Here is a 21,356-nt window from a genome sequence, read left to right as displayed (position 1 = left end):
GCCTTCTTCCTGCGTAGTAAACACTGAGGTAAATAAAGTAAAATAAAGAAAAATGGCAGAGCCTCGTCTGCTTCTAGTCACTTTTACATTATCATACCTTTTTACAATCCGTAATGAATATGAACGAAGACAGCGAAGACGGCTGTTCTGACTGGTGATGACGTGCTGCGCGCAATGACAGTTGGGGGATAATCGCTCTCCACTTCCTGTGAAGTGATGTATTGCTCAGCTGTGTCCAAATTCAGGGTCTGCATCCTCCTTAGGATCCTTCCTACCCGGTTGAAGGAGGATGGGTCCTCCGACGACCGCAAAAACCGGAAGTCGGTGTTTGTGAATTTGGACAGCCTACCCTTCTTTCAGTTCCCTCCCTTACCCGTTGCTCATATCCTGTCGCCTAGCAACCGTGACAGCGCTAAGCAAGACGCGGGTGAAAAGTTCATCGTTCTCTCCCCGGAGCTTTATAAACACTTCTGTCTGCTCTTTCGTCCTTAGAAGCGTTAAAAACAGCTTCAATCACTAACAAATAAGCTGTGTGTAAGGGGTTAAAATGTGTTTTGATAATCATCATATTTCTATTATTAATATTTAAGAAGATATTGTGTGTATATATATATATTTATATATATGACCCTTTCCAATAAATTAGAATATCATGGAAAAGTTCATTTATATCAGGAATTCAACTTAAAATGTGAAATTAATATATTATATAGGCTCATTGCTTGGAAAGTGAGATATTTCAAGACTTTATGTGTTATAATTTTGATGATTATGGATTACAGCTTGTGAAACCCACAAAATCAAAATTTAATAAAATTGGAATATTACATGAAATCACACAGTATTGCACAGTAATCCCATGGTCATAGAACCAGGTTTTGGTTATTTTGGCAGTGTGTGCAGGTGAAAATCCTGCTGGAAAATCATTAAGAGCACTTCATGCTTTCTTCAGCAGAAAAGCTTTATGAAGATGATTTATGAAGATGAAGATGATTTTCCAGCAGGATTTATATATATATATATATATCATAATTTGTACATGTATACATCCACATTCACACACACAAACACACACACACTTTTCTCTAAACAGGTACAACGGTTAAAAAACTAGTTGTGCCATTTTCAATGAATGAGAGAGCATTTCTTCAGAAAATTAGGGAAGCATTTCCGATAATTGGAGAGGGTGGAATTGAAATCTGCAGAGTTGACAGGAGGAGAAGGGTAATACCTGTTGAGCTGAGCTCAGTTTGCCCTGCAGTTATAAAAGCATGTCCACAGTTTGGCAGGTCAGCGGTATATGTGAGGCTTAAGGTAAGAACAACAAATTATTCTACTAAATATTATCTCCCAAATAAATTTTTATGCTATAAAAACAAAAATGTATTTATTTATTTTTGCTGATCCTGCATTGCTTTAACTGGGATGCCATTACTATTGTTACTATTAATATTCAATTAAAAAGAAAAGTTGTTTTAAAGACTATCCTGCCTTTTATTCTTGACAGAACACCTCCAGTTTGGCTGGCACACAACATGAGAGCAGCAATGAGGTGAACTGTCAAAGCAGTACTACTGTAAGTTTTTCTCACTTTCTTTATTTACTTAGATACTCGTTTCTCAGGACCAGAAAACCTGAGCTCTTTGCAGCCGCTGTTATCAGTGATGTGGCTAGAACCAGATCCTGGATCTTTATGCAAATGGAGAACTGGGACCTCTTTTTTTGTTTGTTTTAAGTTCCCAAATTACATTAGACCAATAAATGGTCACTAGGCAGTCCTAACAACCCGGCAACATACAGATCCAACCTCTGACTTCTATTTTAAAGCTTCCCAGAATACAGTTTTATTGCTCACAGGATGCTTTTTCATATCTTAGGGGGCTAGAGCTCATTAAATATCAAATTTGTTTCAGATTTTTCTCAATAAATTGTTTATGAGAAAAAAATATACCGGTACACAAACAAGGTAATTGTTAATAAAAGAATAGACCTCTGGAATTAATGTGGATAGCAAAGTATTTGGTTTTGGGGGGAAAATAAATGTTTTGTGCTCATCAGGAAGCTATTAGTATTGTAACTAATTATATTTCATTAAAAATAAAACTTGTTTTAAAGACTATGCTGCCTGTTTGACAGAACACATCCAGTTCGGCTGGCACACAACATCAGAGCAGAAATGAGGTGAACTGTCAAAGCAGTACTACTGTAAGTTTATCTCAATTATGATTCTTCAGAAATACATGATCAGTTTATTTATTACAATATATCCCATATGAAATGCTTAAGACAAACCACCTCTTTTCAAACTGTGACTGTTTTATAAAATATTCATTCTAAAGTGTAAAATATAAACTTTTTGTCAGTCAGCAAGAACAACAAAATAAAAATAAAAATCTGTATTCTGATTTAGTGTAATTTTTTTGATAGGATCCAATTTGTGGAACCGTAGAAAATGTAGGTAATGCAGGAACAAGTAGCAAGGTAAGTAACCAGCATTCTCATTATCTATCAGGTGAAACATATTTATTTGTAGTTTGCTATATGCTTTAATAGCATATTATGTTCTCAAAATAAGATTTTGTTTTGGACTTTGATTAACTTTGAATAATGTTATAAACTTAATAAATGTAATCATTTTATTTATCTGTTCATTATGTTTAAAGGATCATCAGCGGCGCCAGTTTGAATCCTTTGAACAAAGGCGAAGACAGGTATTTATTTATTTACTTTTTTCTGTTTTAATCACGTTTTCCTATATATGATATAATGTGTGTGTGTAACATTTATACATTTTTTTTATTTATTTTTTTTAAAGAAAATTGCTGAAAGGAGGGCACATCTATGTCAAATTGTTGAGGCTTTGCAATACAGTTTCAGTACCCTGATGGCACCAGGAAAACAAGGAAATTTGTTGAGTCTCAACCAATTCAGGTATTTTGTGTTAGCTAATTTGTAAGTTCTTTCTGCACATTTAGTATATTCAGTATATAGTTCTGATTTGTCATTTCTATATTTGCTCATGTGTTGTAAAGGATCTGTTTGCCTTTGCTGGTTCAGACGACATGGCCAGTGAAGTATTCCGTGTACAGCTGTCCTGGTCACCGAACACTTTACTTAGTACTGTTGATGGTAGCCTCTCAGATCATGAAATTAGTAGGCCCTCAACCTTATATGTGCTTTGGATGTCAGGTGTTCAAATAGAGGTAAGTTCAACTTTAAGGCCCCATCCACTACTGCGTTTAAAAACGGAGAATTAAAACGAATACGATCTCCGTCCATACCAGCGTTTTAGCTGTGTATTAGAATTGATCTCCGTCTACATTAAAACGACTGAAAACGTGGATCACGTGACCATTCTCCAACACTGGGCATGCGCATGCCGGTGTAAACACAACTTCATTAATAAAATTATCCCACCATGCGCTGGTTCCTCCTGGCTTAACCCAAAACTGACACTCCATGTACGGTAGATACCGCCGCTGCACACGGGAATTGTCACAGATCGCTTGAATAATAGCTTGCCTCCGGTGCATGTAGGCAGTTATAGCAATGTAAAATGCAGCATTTACTCGCACAACATCTGCTAGCATAGATATACGCCATGACTGATGACCCCCAATCATAGAACCGAGAGTGAGCCTCTACTATGTCATCGTTTCTAAACTTCTCCGTTTTGGGTTTCCTTTTTTTGCTGTATTAGTGTGGACGGAAGGTGCAAACGTAGCAAAAGTTCTCAGTTTTTAAACGAAAACGCAGTAGTGTGAATGGGGCCTAAAACATCATTTTTTTTTAAGTGGAAAAACAACAAAAACGAAATAATTATAATGCATTTTAGGAATTAATTGCATCCAGTGTTGAATCTTCAACTGACCAACTGGCTGCTACTCAGGACTTAGGAAGCATCCCAAGTCCCCTCCATTCCAGTGATCAGGATGTTGGCTTCTCCCCCTGCCCTGTTCCAGCTTTCTCACCACCAATTGACAATTCTTCACCCTCGTCACCGCCATGGTCTTTCATTTCTCTTTTCCCTTTACTATTGCCACATCTCCTAGTGGTCTTCAAACCTGGTCCTGGGAACCTGCCGCTCTGTACATTTTGTCTGTATTTTTTATTTTACATATTTGATTCAAATCAGCTTGTTAAGTGGAAGCTGCATTAACTGAACCAACTGGTCAGATAAGAGATAAATACAACATTTCCAGAGCTGTGGGATTGAAACCGATTGTTCTTGTTTGTAAAATGTAAGATTACACACAGATTTACTAACAGCTTGCTCCAGCGCAAACCATCTTTTGGGGTCACAAAAGTACTGTCAGGATTTACCAAAGACACGCAGTGAAAAAATAATCAATTTATTGGTATTTGTGCCATTATTTACAGGCCAAAAAAACGTGACTCATTTTGCAGCTGTTTTGTCACACATACATGATTATCAGTGGCTTTGATGTGGTGTGTTCAATAGATCATCGCTTTCCACTACCAATGGCACTTTTATGGATTTGTGCTCTCACGCTAATTTGCCCTGTTTAGTAAATCTGGCCCTAAGTTTAATACAGTTTGTTGTGTGGAATTGTGTCTTGACTAAGTTATGCAATTAAATGCAATTAATGTAGTTATACTAAGTTATGCATTTTTTTTTTTACTTTACAGTGAAGTTTATGCATTAGATTCTGAAGATGAGGAGGATGTGGTGATGTTGACCTCACCTGTTTATTCTGACAATGAAATTGATGTAATTATGCAACCATACCTTTAAAAGTCATAATAATTTCTATTAATTTATAATAATAATAATATTTTTTTTTTTGTTATTTTAATGACTTAGGATGACGTTTCTGCTGCTGACATCATCAGAACATTTCAGAGGGAAAATCTAAATTTGGAAGAAAGGGTGATTGTAGTGGCCAGAAGGAGGAAAATTCTTCATAGTGCATGTACTGCACTGAAAACTAGCTACTTTGCATGGCACAAATCCCCACAAATTGAATTTGTAGGTGAAAGTGCTGATGACTATGGGGGACCTAGCAGAGAATTTTTCAGGTTGGTCTTAACTATTTATCATGTGTATGTAATAATATATTTATCAAATATTATGTGATGTCTTTTTTTGGTGCATCACACCATAGCATAGAAACTGGTGCCATCCTGTGTCTCAAGTATCAATTGAATATGGTTTAAAATATGACCTCATAGTACTGCAATATCAATATTAAAGTAATATTGTGGCAGTGTTCCTCTTGTTGCTTGGCCAACAGTTTTGTACCCTGTAATGGACTGTTTTCTTTTTCTTAGCATAAGCTTTGTGATAATGTGTGTGTGTGTGTGTGTGTGTGTGTGTGTGTGTGTGTGTGTGTGTGTGTTTGTTAGAAATTTAACTTAAATCAGTACTACATGACCACAATTATTTGGTGTAGCCGTGTATGAAATTTAAAAAACATATTATAGTTAGCTGGCCACTATTATCCAAATAAAACGTGACAGTCATATATTTTTTTTATTTTGCTCTGATAATTTGCTTTACAATTATTATTAATAAGCACAAAATGTAGGCTTTCATTTCCATATCAATTCAATTATTTAATTGTATTTGGGCTCTTTATTTATCTAGGCTTCTGATGCAGGGTGTGCAGTCATCATTCGGAGTTTTTGAGGGGAAAACAGGCCAGATGTTTTTCACGTATGACCAAGTGGCTGTGGAAAAAAAGCGTTATTACACAGCAGGAAAGCTCATTTCTTGGTCTCTAATGCACGGTGGACCTAGTTTCAATGCACTAAATACCACATTGTACAAATTAATGTGTGGCAAGGCAGATTCTGCCGAAGAATTTGATTGGCAGGACCTGCCAGATGGGGAAATTCAGGATAAAGTGCGGCAGGTATGCATCTTCACACCGTTCAAACAGAAGGCATTTATGATTTGTGAGAGTAATGGAGTTTCTTTCTTTTAAGGTTTTTTTTTTGTCAGACCCAAGAAGACAAAGACCGAATAGTGTCAAGCCTGGGAGACTGGATTGCTGACTGTGGTGTGCCTGGAATTTTCAGTGCAGCACCTAATATGAGACGGATCTATGGTCAGCTAATCAAACACCACATTTACTTCAGGTATAAAACTCAAAATAATTTACATTTTAATCAGTCTACAGTTCTTTGAATCATGTTTTTTTTAATGGCCTTCACTAATATTGGCAAATATGAGTAAAATCCAGCTATTTCAGATCCCGGCTTGTGTTACTTCATCTACTTCCAAATGGTTTGGAATGAAAGACAAAAAGGATAAATAGCTAAGACAATTTTACATGCTCAAATTTACAACGGTAGACAATTATTGTGGAGGACACTTAATTCATAAAAATGTTTTTTTTTTTTTTTTTTTTTAAATAAAGTTTGGAAATCTCTTGGAACATATTTATTTTAGAACAGCAGACATGATCGCCCAATTCAAGGAAGGCATGAACTCCTGTAGCAACTTCTGGCAGATTGTCGAAAAAAACTGGAAGGTCTTCCTTCCCTTGTTCACAAATGAGGAGAAACAATTAACAAGAGATGAATTTAGAGCCCTATTCACCATTTGCTGGAGTGAGGAGGGAAGCAATCTCAGGGAAAAGGAGGAAGACACCATATTTTGCTGGGAGCTCCTGCTGAATTCAATTCAGGGTAATCAAGACTGGGATAATTTTGAATAATTTTGTCATATTTTATAATTATGCTTTTCTTCAATATCACTCTCACAGTCGTCAATATACAGTATTTGCATGGTTTTAACAGACAATCACAACTTATATTCAGAACAACAGCACAGTTTTGTGATATTGCTTTTATACAGCAGATCAATAAGCTAAAATATAATTGTAAATATGAATATAGTAAAATATATAATACTGAATTTTTTTCTTAATTTTACAGAAAAACAATCAACAATCACCTTCCAGGAGATGCTGGTATTTATTACTGGGGCAGACAGCATTCCCACACTGGGCTTCCCCGGAGAACCGAGAATTGAGTTTTACACTCAAGAAAATCGCCGGCTTCCATTTGCATCAACTTGTGGCATGGTGCTCTTTTTGCCTCGAGGCATCCAAGAAGAGGAAGAGTTGACTGATCTGCTTAACACAGCACTCAAAGGTTACCTTGGATTTGGAAAAATGTAATTTAGTTAATTTCGTCAAATGTTAATTAAAGGGATAGTTGACCCTTAAAATAATTTTCTGTCATTAATTACTCACCCTCATGTTGTTCCAAACCCACCCATAAAAGTTTTGTGAACCCATAAACAAATTAAGATATTTTAATGAAATCTGAGAGCTTTCTGTCCCTTCATTACATCTATGTAACTACCAATGTCATGCATCAAAAAGTTCATAAATAAATCGTAAAACGAATCCATATGAATTGAGTTCTTTAGTCAAAATTTTCTGAAGAGACACAATCTCTTTATATGATGAACAGATTGAATTTAGGCTTTTATTCACATATTTGCTTACCTAACAGCACATCATCCCTCACGGAAAGAAATGTCGTCTGACGTATACAGCAACGTGCCATCGCATCACAAATGCAAATGAAATCCTAAATAGAGCAACGCTATTGGCTGTTGTGCGGTCTGACGCGACACCCGAACATATACTTCGTATTTACGCGTACAAACTGTGCGTGTTAATGTTGGACGGTGCCAATATTCCTTAAACGAAACGCGTGATTTTTGACCGCGTCAACACGCACTGTTTGTTCGCGTTAACGCTGTAATTTTTTACGTGTTTCTTTTGTATGTGTAGACACGCACATTCTGGTCGTGTTCGAACTTTAGATAATATAAAGGTAAGTTCCACATATTAATAATTTAGTTTATTGTGGCCTTGTTCTAAAGTACTGATATCTTAAGTGCTTGAGTAAATTAATAAATGTTACATTGTAAATGAATGCTGTTATCCATATTATAAATTATAATTAATCTAAATGGGTTATTACATGTTTGTTTTAAGTTATTGGCTTATCATTTTAAAAAGTATTACACAGAATATATATATATATATATATATACACACACACACACTTTATTCACTTTCACATAATAATGTTTTTGTAATTTGGTGTGTACTATAGTTGGTTGTATAGCTTGTTTATGCTGTATTGTCTCTGTGTTGTTTCCAGGAACATAATCTTGGCTGCTGCAGGCTGATGAGTGCTATAATAAAATTACTACATTATATTTAAAGCTGCAATATGTGATTTTTGTAATTCACCACAAGAGGGCGCATTTCCAACAATAACAAAGGCGAAGCTTGACGATGGGAGATGTCGTTTTTAATGCGTTTTCACCATAGCAATGTATCTAAATTGGATAAACGAATCATGATCACGGATGAGGTAATTTATTCTTTTTTGTATTACCTGTATATCTGATCGTATTATTTTATGTAATAATACCCCTCTCTCCCGGGTCCTCCCTGACGCTCCTCGCACTCGCTCCGAGTGGGGCTCGAACCTGGGTCTTCGGCATGGGAGGCGGACACACTAACAAGGAGGCTAAACGGCCACAGCCATTAACGTCTGTTGCTAGTGCGTCCCTTGAGATCGGGGAGTGAGGTGTACCTGCACAGCACCACTCGCTGGCCTCCATTACATATATTATCCCATTACAACTTACAGCCAGAGGTGGGAAGTCCAGGGGCCAAAGAGTAAAAGTCCTGCCAGATTTTTGTTCCACCCATGAACTCACCAGCCGATTTCACCAGAGGAGGAACCAAGTCATTCCTTCCAAGTCACAAACGAGTCTTGAGTCAAGTCCCAAGTCCTCAAAGAGTTAAAGTTAATGAGATAATTAAGTGACTAATTAAATGAAGATGCATTAGTGATGAACACCTGCTGTTTACAATCAACATCACTGAAGAAAAGAGAAACACAAGAACTGCAACTGACTTTAAGCACAGCCTTGGATGAAATCAATTGAAAAAAAAATATATATATATATTTGCTTCTATACAATTGCATTATTGTTTTGCAGCAAACATTTGTGCAATGCTTATACAACTCTTGATCTCGCAGGTGACTTATGCTTTTGATGACTGTATGATCTTGATTAAATTTCTTGATTATATGAGAAGAGTTCGTGGTTTCGTTGTTAGAGAGAACTGCCATGAATTCACTGCTCTGTCTGTGCACTTTGGATGGGTTAAATACAGAATATGATTTCTGAGTACGGGTCACCACACTTAACTGTATGTCACTTTCACAAAAAAGAGAGAAATCTCATGATGCAAATGCCACCATATAATGCTTTATAATACTTCAATATTAAGAAAAAAAAAACTTTTGGATTTAGGCATTTAGCCATGAACATTTATCATGTGATCCTCAACAGTGGTGAAAATTATTATTCATACTGCAGTGCATTATGGGAGTAATTTATGTATTGCAAAATGAAGCATTTTGTTGATTGTCACCATTGTAGAGATTCATATGCTGGTTCTTGATATCTGTGTGTGTGTCTAAAAAGCACTGGAGTTCAAACTTTTATATGTGTTACAAATAAAAAAACCCATACCATGTAAATATTAGAACAATGCTTTTTTTGTGTGTGTGTGTGTGCATGCTAGAGTTTCACTGGAATTATTCAAAACCTAGACATGTGATAAGAAAGAAGACAAAAGCATTTGAAATATAGTTAAACCAGCTCATTGTGACTATATGTTTTTCATATGTCACAGTTCTGTCTTCTCCACAACACCACATGCAGAGCCACAGAGAGAAATCTAGCACAAGTCAAGGGTCAAGAGCACAATTAAACCAAACACTTATCTCCATGATGGTGGCATCATTTTAACCAATAAAACATCAACATCTGATCCTCCGTAATTCTCAATAACAGCAGGTGTTCATCACTAATGCACAATCAATAGTCACTTAATTATCTCATTAACTTTAACTCTTTGAGGACTTGGGATTTAACTTGAGAATCGTTTGTGACTTGGAAGAAATGACTTGGTTCCTCCTCTGGTGAAATCGGCTGGTGAGTTCATGGGTGGAACAAAAATCTGGCAGGACTTTTACTCTTTGGCCCCTGGACTTCCCACCTCTGCTTACAGCTATTTGTTAAATGATTTGTTGGGTTAATGTTGTGCAGTGTTACGTGTTTATGGTTAATGCCGTGTTGTTTAACATGCTCAAACCAATCGTTCTAAAAGTAAATTTGAACGAACATTTGCAAGTAATGACTAAATACCACACGTGATAAAAATCCTTACCTTAGTACAAAGAGCAATATAACTTTGTTTATAAGTGCTATTATTGAAACTGAAACAGTCCATTTGCCACGTTATGTTATTTTCTCACAGGTAACGTTATTGATAAAAAATGCTACAGTGACAGAATGTACAGGCATGTGGTGTAATTCATATCTATTAATCTTTACTGTAACTATTACGTTACTTGTACAATAACAAAATAAATAATTGATTTGCTTACCTGTCTATCAATACACTCGCGAGAGCAGAGTCTCTGTCAAGTCCAAGATTTTCGCGCAGCTCTCTCCATCTCGTAAATGTCTGGCCAATATTTATCCTGGGTTTATTCCTCCGTTTGTCACACAGTCTGCGTGTATCCGAATAACGCTTACGTTTTACTGGCACTTCAATACTCGCCAAAGAGTAATCGTGATCCATAACAATAACATAACCACCACTTCCGCATTTGACCATGTGATATTCCGGTGTGGTGGAACATCACATGGTCTACACCGGAAACAAAGTATAGAGCGGACATTGCGTCACTGAGAGGCGACATTTCTTTTCCGGGACGGCCAGTTATTTAAAATCGGAATTTCTCTGAAATAAAAAATCTTTGGAGACTTTTGAGATATTGTAAGTACACAACTGGAGGAAATATATCACACTGTGCAAGTTATTTTCGGAAATTTTATTACAAAATTCCTCCATATTGGAGCTTTAAAATGTGTTTTGATAATCATTATATTTCTATTATTAATATTTTAGAAGATATAGTGGCAAGTATATATATATACTTGTGTGCAATGCATACCAGCTTTTTGCTTTGGAGCCGAGCGTTAGTATCATTCTGCTCAACTGTGTCTGATGTGAACTACGAGTTCAGCATGCTTTCGGAAGCTTCGTGTTATAATGTGGAAAACTGTTGTTCTGCTCAATAATTTTGTGATTCATCATATGTTTGTGATCAACCATGATACTTTTTCAGGAATTACTTTCAGTATTACTGTTTTATATAAACAAATGCAGCTTAAGTGACCATAAGAAAAAACATTAAAAATCTTAAATATTCCAAACATTTGTTCCAGTGTATGTGTAATCTATATGGGTTGAGGAATATTTCCAAGGAAGTTAACAACTTGCTCCAAAAGATCAGTTCCTAAATCATCACGTCTTCCACCAAGAGGGTTGACCTGCTGCACAAGTTGTCCCATTACTCCTGCTTGAATGTTAAAGTGGTTGGCAGGAACCTCAACAGATTCTGGCCAGTGGAAAATTGTGTGAAAAGCTTGGGGTGTAACTTCTTCTGAAGCTGGAGGGATGTTTACATCTGCAACAGGCTCCTCATCTGCTCCAAGGATTCCACGTATCCCTGTCTGGTTTCGAGTTAGCTGTGAGAGACATCCTCGAATGAAGAGTTGATGGGGAGACATGTACCGTTCAGTTCTCAGCTTGTGGTGGTTCCATTGATGAATGAACATTTGGAGATCCCTGTTGATTCGAGGTATATACACATAATGTAATGCCCAAAGGTGCATTTCATTGGTACTGTCAATTTTACCTTCACTTTCCAAAAGCATGAATAAGGCATAGTAAGTATTGGAGATGCCGCACCAAACGTCACGCCACAATCTCTCAATTCTCTTCCGATTGTTGGAAGAAGCTTTTAAGAATACAACAAGCCTGCTGTACCCGTCAATCCCACCATGTATGACAATCCTCCACCTAAAAAAAATAAAAAGTAATAATTATGTAAAAGTATTTAAGGTACACTGAAACCTGATCAATTTATGTAATATTTATTCTGGTAGTCATCTCTAAAGATCTAAAGCTAAGTATACAGAAGGTGATGGAAATGAATGTTACTGGATTTATTTGTATTTGGCAGAAACCATCTCGAGTGCCATCAATAATATTGACATTTCATTGAAACCCAAGTAAAATGATAAAAAATAAAAGTTTGTTTTAGCAGTTTGCCACTGTCTATTTTTTACATTAAATAAAAATAATAGTAGGACCATTTACCTGATTAACGTATGATTACCGTCCAAATGCCATAAAGAATTTGGCCCGGCAACCTGCACTCTTCTGTGCAGTCTACGTGTGGTGACTCTCTGGGCTGCTCCCACTGGATTAGTCCTGATTAAACTTTGTCGGACCCTGTGCCGCTGCACTACAATACCCTGACCAGCCAGACGTGCCCAGACTGATTCTGCTCCAAGTTCATCATTTCCTCCAACTAATTCTCTAACTGTTATCAAGGTCAGAGTCGGACAGATCAGTGTATCTGTCTCTGAGTGAAATTCTGTATTCCCTGTTGATAGAAAAGAGCAAAAGTGAGACTCATGGATTAAAACCCAAGATAATTGTACTCAAATTCTCCTCTATTATGTATATTAAGTTAATATTGTTTATAATCAGTCAATCAATCAATCAATTCATTAACTTTAGGGTTTATCCCTATCACTTTATAGTTTATATAATAAATATTTTCTGCTCAGTACTGAACACAGTTGATGTTTAAAACTTTTTCAAAATCTTTGTTGAAATAGGGGTTATGTGGGTTTCACACTTTAAGATGGAACATTGAAGCATATAGTCACGCAATGTTTTTGAGTAGTTCAGAGTCAGACTCATTTATCCATGTGCTATACCACATATGCTTTGTAGGCTCATGGGACAGCTGGGACCTATCTTAGCATCTCAGGCCATAGGCGGGAGAAACACCCTGGACATTAATTTTGAACCTGCAATTGCCCTAAGCAGCATGTCTTTGGATTGTGGGGGAAACTGGAGGACCCAGAGGAAACCCACACTGACAAAGGTGATAGCGCTACCCACTGAGCCATCATGCTTATGTGCAACTTAAATAACAAGTACATTCAAATCTAGATTTTTAGGTGATACTGTACATAAAATTAACCATGAATTTTGCATTCAAATTTAAGATGCATTACTTATCTGTACAATTTAAATGCACAAGGAGACTGCATGAACAACTAAGAAAAATAACCTCACCTTAAATGACTTTTCACAGTTCGCCTGGACACACACAAGATATCCGCCATTTGTCTTGTAGAAAAGTTATATTCTATCAGAAAACGCAACTGTTCTTCGGTTATGGAGAATCGTGGACGGCCAGATGAGCCCCTTACCAAGGGAGCACTATAACCCTGGGGAACTAAGAATAACAGGGAAAAAAAAAACAATTAATAAGAACAATTCACAATTAGTATTCAAAACATCTCAAACACAATAATATGACACATATCAATATTAACACATTTTGGAGCATACCGTGCTGCTGAGTCAATGTTTCCAAATGATCCAGAAACTCAGATACCTGGTCCAGCATTTCATTTGCTGTTTCAGGATCCAGCATTCTCCCTCTTGACCATACCACACTTCTGGCCATTGTCTGCATTCTGTAAAAGACAAAATATATAATAATATAATATAATAATAAAAAATTCTAGGTTCCTCTACTTCAGTGGTGGCTGACTAACACTTTCATTAACATAAACTATGAGCCTAGTTCTTACAATTAATTCAAAATAATTACAAAGAATCAGATTGTCATGTTAAATTTTTATTAATTCATATATATATATATATATATATATATATATATATATATATATATATATATATATATTACTGTCAGGACATTATAAAACAAAGTGCTTTGGAAAACTGCAAACTGAACAATGTAACCTAAAGTTAAATGTAATTTAAATCATAATTACATACATTTTATTAGCTATCCATTAAACATCCACTGGTATTGTAAGAGGACATTTTTCCTTACCATGTAATGATTTCAAGTTGCATTAAGTCAGCCATAGATCGTGCTTTCTTATCAATGTAATGCATTTTGGACATACCGTAATATCACAAGATTCAAATCTTCATTGTGGTTAGAAGAAGCCAGCTGCACGCAGTCTGAAAATGTTGGTTGGCAGTTTGCTAAAAATTTTCTAAGAGCCATGGTTATGGCTGTTGACTTTTGAATCTGTAGAACGACCGTAGGACTTAAAAAAGGGCATGACAAATCATGACATAAGGCTGACACCACATGCAACGTACCAATGCATCATCCTTTGTGAACAATTATAACGTCTGATGTTTGCATACGTGCATACCAGTATACCTTACGACTATGTCGGTTGATGTATGCAATGTCGATGTGTTGTCCATTCGTACCAGCACATGCTTGCCTCGTAAGAGACAAGGTGTTCAAGGCAAAGTTCAAGGCAAGGTTCCACTGCAGCTGTGGGCTCGTCCAAACCCCTGAGACTGCATGCCCATTGTACGTGAACCCCCAGCCAGTGGTGGAGGCATGCGTGTAAACCACAGCATGCCTGGAAATCTGCTTTAGGGGCACCCCTACCTATAGAAACACAAGATATGACCACGGGGTGAGGTTTTGGTGACAGGCCGGTGTAACTTGGACCCGGTGAGTGCCGCACTTCCACGCCCACCTCGGGACTCAGCCATAAAGCCAGTGCTGGTGCGGTCTCATATTTAACAGGCTGAGCAGTGTAAGTGCCGCCACGGACAGCACATGCCACAGGAGCCTCTGAAAAATCTTCAGTGGGACCGCTGTCCTGCCCTTGAACGTATTCAAGCAGGCTAGCACCGACCGCACACGTTCCTCTGTGAGGTGTGCTGTCTGTTCGACCGAATCCAACTCCATACCGAAAAAGAGATCCTCTGCCTCGGTGAGTTTGCTCTTTTCCCAGTTGACCCAAAGGCCCAACAGGCTCAGGTGCTGGAGCACCAAAAACCTGTGCTCGCACAACTGATCCCGAGATTGTGCTAGTATCAACCAATCGTCTAGATAGTTGAGAATGCGAACACCCTGTTCTCTGAGGGGAACAAGAGCCGCCTCTGTGACTTTCAAAGCTCTCAACTGTGTCGCCGTAGAGGCCGGTCTGGGACACACGGGCATTGAGAAACCGGACCTTGTCGGTGTCCCTCATGTCTGCCTTAGCCTGAAATGGTGCTCCTGGACCATTAATTTGGACATCGCACTACCCAGCGAACTAGTGGTGACCTTCGTCGCTCGAAGTGCCAGGTCAGTGGCCATTCGGAGTTCTTCCAGAACCACTGGATCGTGACCACCATCGTGCAGGTCCTTCAGTGCCTGAGTCTAATGCACCTGCAATAACGTCATGCCATGTAAGGCAGAAGCAGCTTCCCCGCAAGCCGCATAGGCACCGCTGGTTAGACCCAAAGAATCCCTACATGCCCGGGAAGGCAGTACTGGGTCTCCACGCCAGGAGGAGGCGGACTTAGGACACAATTTCATTGCTACCGCATGCTCAACCAGCGGAATTGCCAAATACCTCTTCGCTGGATGGCTCAGTGGAGGATTCTACTCGAGCCCTACCATCTCGGCAGCCTGAGAAAGCATAGCTGCCATCAACTGATGGTCCCCAGAGGGTTGGTTCCCTGCGAGGTTTGTCACCACTGTATTCCTCAAACCCCCGGTGCAACTGCCAGAAGTGGTTCTTGTCTGTCGGCCACCAGAATGAGCCCAAGATCGCGTCAGATTTGCTCTTTGGGAAATGCTCTTTTAGTGCTGAGGTGCACAGGGGAATTGGCCGCTTACAACACGAATTGGGTAGTGCAGCCTGAAGTGTGCAATCCACTCGACACAGGAATGACCGCCGCTGAAGCGCCGTCTCGCAAACACGAAGCTTCCGAAAGCATGCTGAACTCGTAGTTCACATCAGACACAGTTGAGCAGAATGATACTAACGCTCGGCTCCAAAGCAAAAAGCTGGTATGCATTGCACACAAGTATATATATATACTTGCCACTATATCTTCTAAAATATTAATAATAGAAATATAATGATTATCAAAACACATTTTAAAGCTCCAATATGGAGGAATTTTGTAATAAAATTTCCGAAAATAACTTGCACAGTGTGATATATTTCCTCCAGTTGTGTACTTACAATATCTCAAAAGTCTCCAAAGATTTTTTATTTCAGAGAAATTCTGATTTTAAATAACTGGCCGTCCCGGAAAAGAAATGTCGCCTCTCAGTGACGCAATGTCCGCTCTATACTTTGTTTCCGGTGTAGACCATGTGATGTTCCACCACACCGGAATATCACATGGTCAAATGCGGAAGTGGTGGTTATGTTATTGTTATGGATCACGATTACTCTTTGGCGAGTATTGAAGTGCCAGTAAAACGTAAGCGTTATTCGGATACACGCAGACTGTGTGACAAACGGAGGAATAAACCCAGGATAAATATTGGCCAGACATTTACGAGATGGAGAGAGCTGCGCGAAAATCTTGGACTTGACAGAGACTCTGCTCTCGTGAGTGTATTGATAGACAGGTAAGCAAATCAATTATTTATTTTGTTATTGTACAAGTAACGTAATAGTTACAGTAAAGATTAATAGATATGAATTACACCACATGCCTGTACATTCTGTCACTGTAGCATTTTTTATCAATAACGTTACCTGTGAGAAAATAACATAACGTGGCAAATGGACTGTTTCAGTTTCAATAATAGCACTTATAAACAGCCATAATGGTTATATTGCTCTTTGTACTAAGGTAAGGATTTTTATCACGTGTGGTGACCGAGATTATGGCAGTACAATTAAATACAATCGGATATGTGTTGCTAAAAATATATTTAGTCATTACTTGCAAATGTTCGTTCAAATTTACTTTTAGAACGATTGGTTTGAGCATGTTAAACAACACGGCATTAACCATAAACACGTAACACTGCACAACATTAACCCAACAAATCATTTAACAAATAGCTGTAAGCAGAGGTGGGAAGTCCAGGGGCCAAAGAGTAAAAGTTCTGCCAGATTTTTGTTCCACCCATGAACTCACCAGCCGATTTCACCAGAGGAGGAACCAAGTCATTTCTTCCAAGTCACAAACGATTCTCAAGTTAAATCCCAAGTCCTCAAAGAGTTAAAGTTAATGAGATAATTAAGTGACTATTGATTGTGCATTAGTGATGAACACCTGCTGTTATTGAGAATTACGGAGGATCAGATGTTGATGTTTTATTGGTTAAAATGATGCCACCATCATGGAGATAAGTGTTTGGTTTAATTGTGCTCTTGACCCTTGACTTGTGCTAGATTTCTCTCTGTGGCTCTGCATGTGGTGTTGTGGAGAAGACAGAACTGTGACATATGAAAAACATATAGTCACAATGAGCTGGTTTAACTATATTTCAAATGCTTTTGTCTTCTTTCTTATCACATGTCTAGGTTTTGAATAATTCCAGTGAAACTCTAGCATGCACACACACACAAAAAAAGCATTGTTCTAATATTTACATGGTATGGTTTTTTTATTTGTAACACATATAAAAGTTTGAACTCCAGTGCTTTTTAGACACACACACAGATATCAAAAACCAGCATATGAATCTCTACAATGGTGACAATCAACAAAATGCTTCATTTTGCAATACATAAATTACTCCCATAATGCACTGCAGTATGAATAATAATTTTCACCACTGTTGAGGATCACATGATAAATGTTCATGGCTAAATGCCTAAATCCAAAAGTTTTTTTTTTTTCTTAATATTGAAGTGTTATAAAGCATTATATGGTGGCATTTGCATCATGAGATTTCTCTCTTTTTTGTGAAAGTGACATACAGTTAAGTGTGGTGACCCGTACTCAGAAATCATATTCTGTATTTAACCCATCCAAAGTGCACAGACAGAGCAGTGAATTCATGGCAGTTCTCTCTAACAACGAAACCACGAACTCTTCTCATATAATCAAGAAATTTAATCAAGATCATACAGTCATCAAAAGCATAAGTCACCTGCGAGATCAAGAGTTGTATAAGCATTGCACAAAATGTTTGCTGCAAAACAATAATGCAATTGTATAGAAGCAAATATATATATATTTTTTTTCAATTGATTTCATCCAAGGCTGTGCTTAAAGTCAGTTGTAGTTCTTGTGTTTCTCTTTTCTTCAGTGATGTTGATTGTAAACAGCAGGTGTTCATCACTAATGCATCTTCATTTAATTAGTCACTTAATTATCTCATTAACTTTAACTCTTTGAGGACGTGGGACTTGACTCAAGACTCGTTTGTGACTTGGAAGGAATGACTTGGTTCCTCCTCTGGTGAAATCGGCTGGTGAGTTCATGGGTGGAACAAAAATCTGGCAGGACTTTTACTCTTTGGCCCCTGGACTTCCCACCTCTGGCTGTAAGTTGTAACGGGATAATATATGTAATGGAGGCCAGCGAGTGGTGCTGTGCAGGTACACCTCACTCCCCGATCTCAAGGGACGCACTAGCAACAGACGTTAATGGCTGTGGCCGTTTAGCCTCCTTGTTAGTGTGTCCGCCTCCCATGCCGAAGACCCGGGTTCGAGCCCCACTCGGAGCGAGTGCGAGTGCGAGGAGCGTCAGGGAGGACCCGGAGAGAGAGGGGTATTATTACATAAAATAATACGATCAGATATACAGTTAATACAAAAAAGAATAAATTACCTCATCCGTGATCATGATTCGTTTATCCAATTTAGATACATTGCTATGGTGAAAACGCATTAAAAACGACATCTCCCATCGTCAAGCTTCGCCTTTGTTATTGTTGGAAATGCGCCCTCTTGTGGTGAATTACAAAAATCACATATTGCAGCTTTAAATATAATGTAGTAATTTTATTATAGCACTCATCAGCCTGCAGCAGCCAAGATTATGTTCCTGGAAACAACACAGAGACAATACAGCATAAACAAGCTATACAACCAACTATAGTACACACCAAATTACAAAAACATTATTATGTGAAAGTGAATAAAGTGTGTGTGTGTGTGTATATATATATATATATATATATATATATATATATATTCTGTGTAATACTTTTTAAAATGATAGGCCAATAACTTAAAACAAACATGTAATAACCCATTTAGATTAATTATAATTTATAATATGGATAACAGCATTCATTTACAATGTAACATTTATTAATTTACTCAAGCACTTAAGATATCAGTACTTTAGAACAAGGCCACAATAAACTAAATTATTAATATGTGGAACTTACCTTTATATTATCTAAAGTTCGAACACGACCAGAATGTGCGTGTCTACACATACAAAAGAAACACGTAAAAAATTACAGCGTTAACGCGAACAAACAGTGCGTGTTGACGCGGTCAAAAATCACGCGTTTCGTTTAAGGAATATTGGCACCGTCCAACATTAACACGCACAGTTTGTACGCGTAAATACGAAGTATATGTTCGGGTGTCGCGTCAGACCGCACAACAGCCAATAGCGTTGCTCTATTTAGGATTTCATTTGCATTTGTGATGCGATGGCACGTTGCTGTATACGTCAGACGACATTTCTTTCCGTGAGGGATGATGTGCTGTTAGGTAAGCAAATACCTATGCAAACGTCACACGTAACATTTGTTCGTGAATGAGATCGTAATTTTACGTTGGCATATACATAGGCAAGCGTAAAACTTTAGAGTCAAAGGAGCTCAGCACCCCTAAAACTTGAAGTGAGAAATTTTGTTAAATTTTTTGTTCGTCTTTTACACGGTTAAATAATGTCCAAAACATACTCCGTAGTTAAAAGTTAAGTTGGCATCCTCTTATAACACGGAGGATGATTTGAATATCATCATAAAGTATGTCCAAAACATATTACATTTACAAGATGGCTGACTAGTTACTTGAAATGCTAAATGAAATAATAGAAGATAAATGCCTTGCCTTACAACAACAGTGTTTTTTATGTCAAAATTATGTTAAACGTTCTGTGTTACCATAAACTGGGGACAAGAAGTCACGTTTAAAAACTGTATTAACGTTACTGTATATTTGCTTGCTGCATGGTAATTTGTACTGTCACAGAACACTTTCGCTTCAGAAACCATGTTTAAAACACATACATTTTATTGCATGGTTATTTCCTGGTTGTGGTCTCTGTCTCCCTCTCTCTCTTTCTCAAGCCAACATAAAGATTGCAAGTTTTACTACAACTAGTTATGTTTATGAATTACAGAATGCAGACAATGGCCAGATGTGTGGCATGATCTAGAGTGCAACTACTTGATCCAGAAACGGCAAATAGTATCCTGAATAGTCTGTCTGAATTCATGGATATTCTGGAAACATTGCCTCAACCGCAAGGTATGCTCTAAATAGTCAGATTGACTGTAATTTTAATATAATTTTTTGTGTTATAATTCATTTTATTCTTCTGTTAACTTCAGTTCCCCAGGCTTACAGTGCTCCATTGGTGAGGGTTTCTCTGGTCGACCACAATATTCCATTACACAGGAGCAGTTCTGTGAAATTATTTGTTCATGGCAGTACTAAATTAAAACAAATCTTCAAAATTACACTTATTTGTGTGAACATTTTTTTAATATTCTGCAAGGTGTTTGTAAAGTTTTGACCACCATATCATGCAAAAATATATAATAAACCCCACACATTTATTCTTGTTTTTAATATTCTCTTCAAAGCAAGCTAAAAGTTTTGAAGCTAATGAGGGTGAAAGATGTTTATGGGCTGTTCATCTGCTTTCTGAGTAAGTAGAAGGGTCTCTTTAATGCCCCATAACCACGACTTTAATTGTGCCATTATACACAGCCTTGTCCACATATGTGCATATTATAATGGTTTCATTGAACAAGCATGAAAAGTTGAAACCCTTTTTATTAAAGATCTGTAAAAAATGTGTATAGTTGAAAACATTTATCTAAAAATTCATGTTAAAACTTATATAAGACATGAGTGATGTAATAGGCTATATACACATATGTATAACATATGTTAACATATGTATACAACACACAACACTGGATACGGCCATAGCCAGGGTTTAATAATTAGTGAGGTCCACGGTGGGGTGTCAATAATTATACATAATAGTGCCTATAAATACCATAAATCATTCAACTTTAATAAATACAATGAATAATAAAGTTAGCAAGGGCTAAATACTAAATACTGTGGCTATTGTTTTTTCAAAATGACTGGAGTAATCTCCGAGTGGGCCAGCATCAATCTGGTATGAGAGACTCTGGAATGCTGCTTGAAGTCGGGATGTCAGTTTGACTGGAAATAATACACA

The 21,356-nt window shown here is 37.5% G+C and overlaps 3 long non-coding RNA genes across 3 annotated transcripts; all 3 read left to right on the top strand.

The window, feature by feature from the left end:
- Positions 1–2,663: 2,663 nt before the first annotated feature.
- Positions 2,664–3,997, top strand: LOC113080331 (uncharacterized). Its single transcript, XR_003281838.1, has 4 exons — positions 2,664–2,711; positions 2,816–2,931; positions 3,033–3,203; positions 3,836–3,997. It is a non-coding gene; the product is annotated as an uncharacterized LOC113080331 (long non-coding RNA).
- Positions 3,998–4,479: 482 nt separating this feature from the next.
- LOC113080330 (uncharacterized) lies at positions 4,480–5,821 on the top strand. The gene is made up of 3 exons (XR_003281837.1): positions 4,480–4,732; positions 4,826–5,040; positions 5,609–5,821. It is a non-coding gene; the product is annotated as an uncharacterized LOC113080330 (long non-coding RNA).
- Positions 5,822–19,300: 13,479 nt separating this feature from the next.
- On the top strand, positions 19,301–21,027 carry LOC113080345 (uncharacterized). The gene is made up of 3 exons (XR_003281843.1): positions 19,301–19,642; positions 20,280–20,407; positions 20,491–21,027. It is a non-coding gene; the product is annotated as an uncharacterized LOC113080345 (long non-coding RNA).
- The last annotated feature ends 329 nt before the right edge of the window (positions 21,028–21,356 follow it).

Source organism: Carassius auratus, unplaced genomic scaffold (genome assembly GCF_003368295.1).
Source record: "Carassius auratus strain Wakin unplaced genomic scaffold, ASM336829v1 scaf_tig00030951, whole genome shotgun sequence".
Classification (NCBI taxonomy): domain Eukaryota; kingdom Metazoa; phylum Chordata; class Actinopteri; order Cypriniformes; family Cyprinidae; genus Carassius; species Carassius auratus.
The sequence above is the reverse complement of the archived record's forward strand: the minus strand, read 5'-3'. Positions and strand labels throughout refer to the sequence as shown.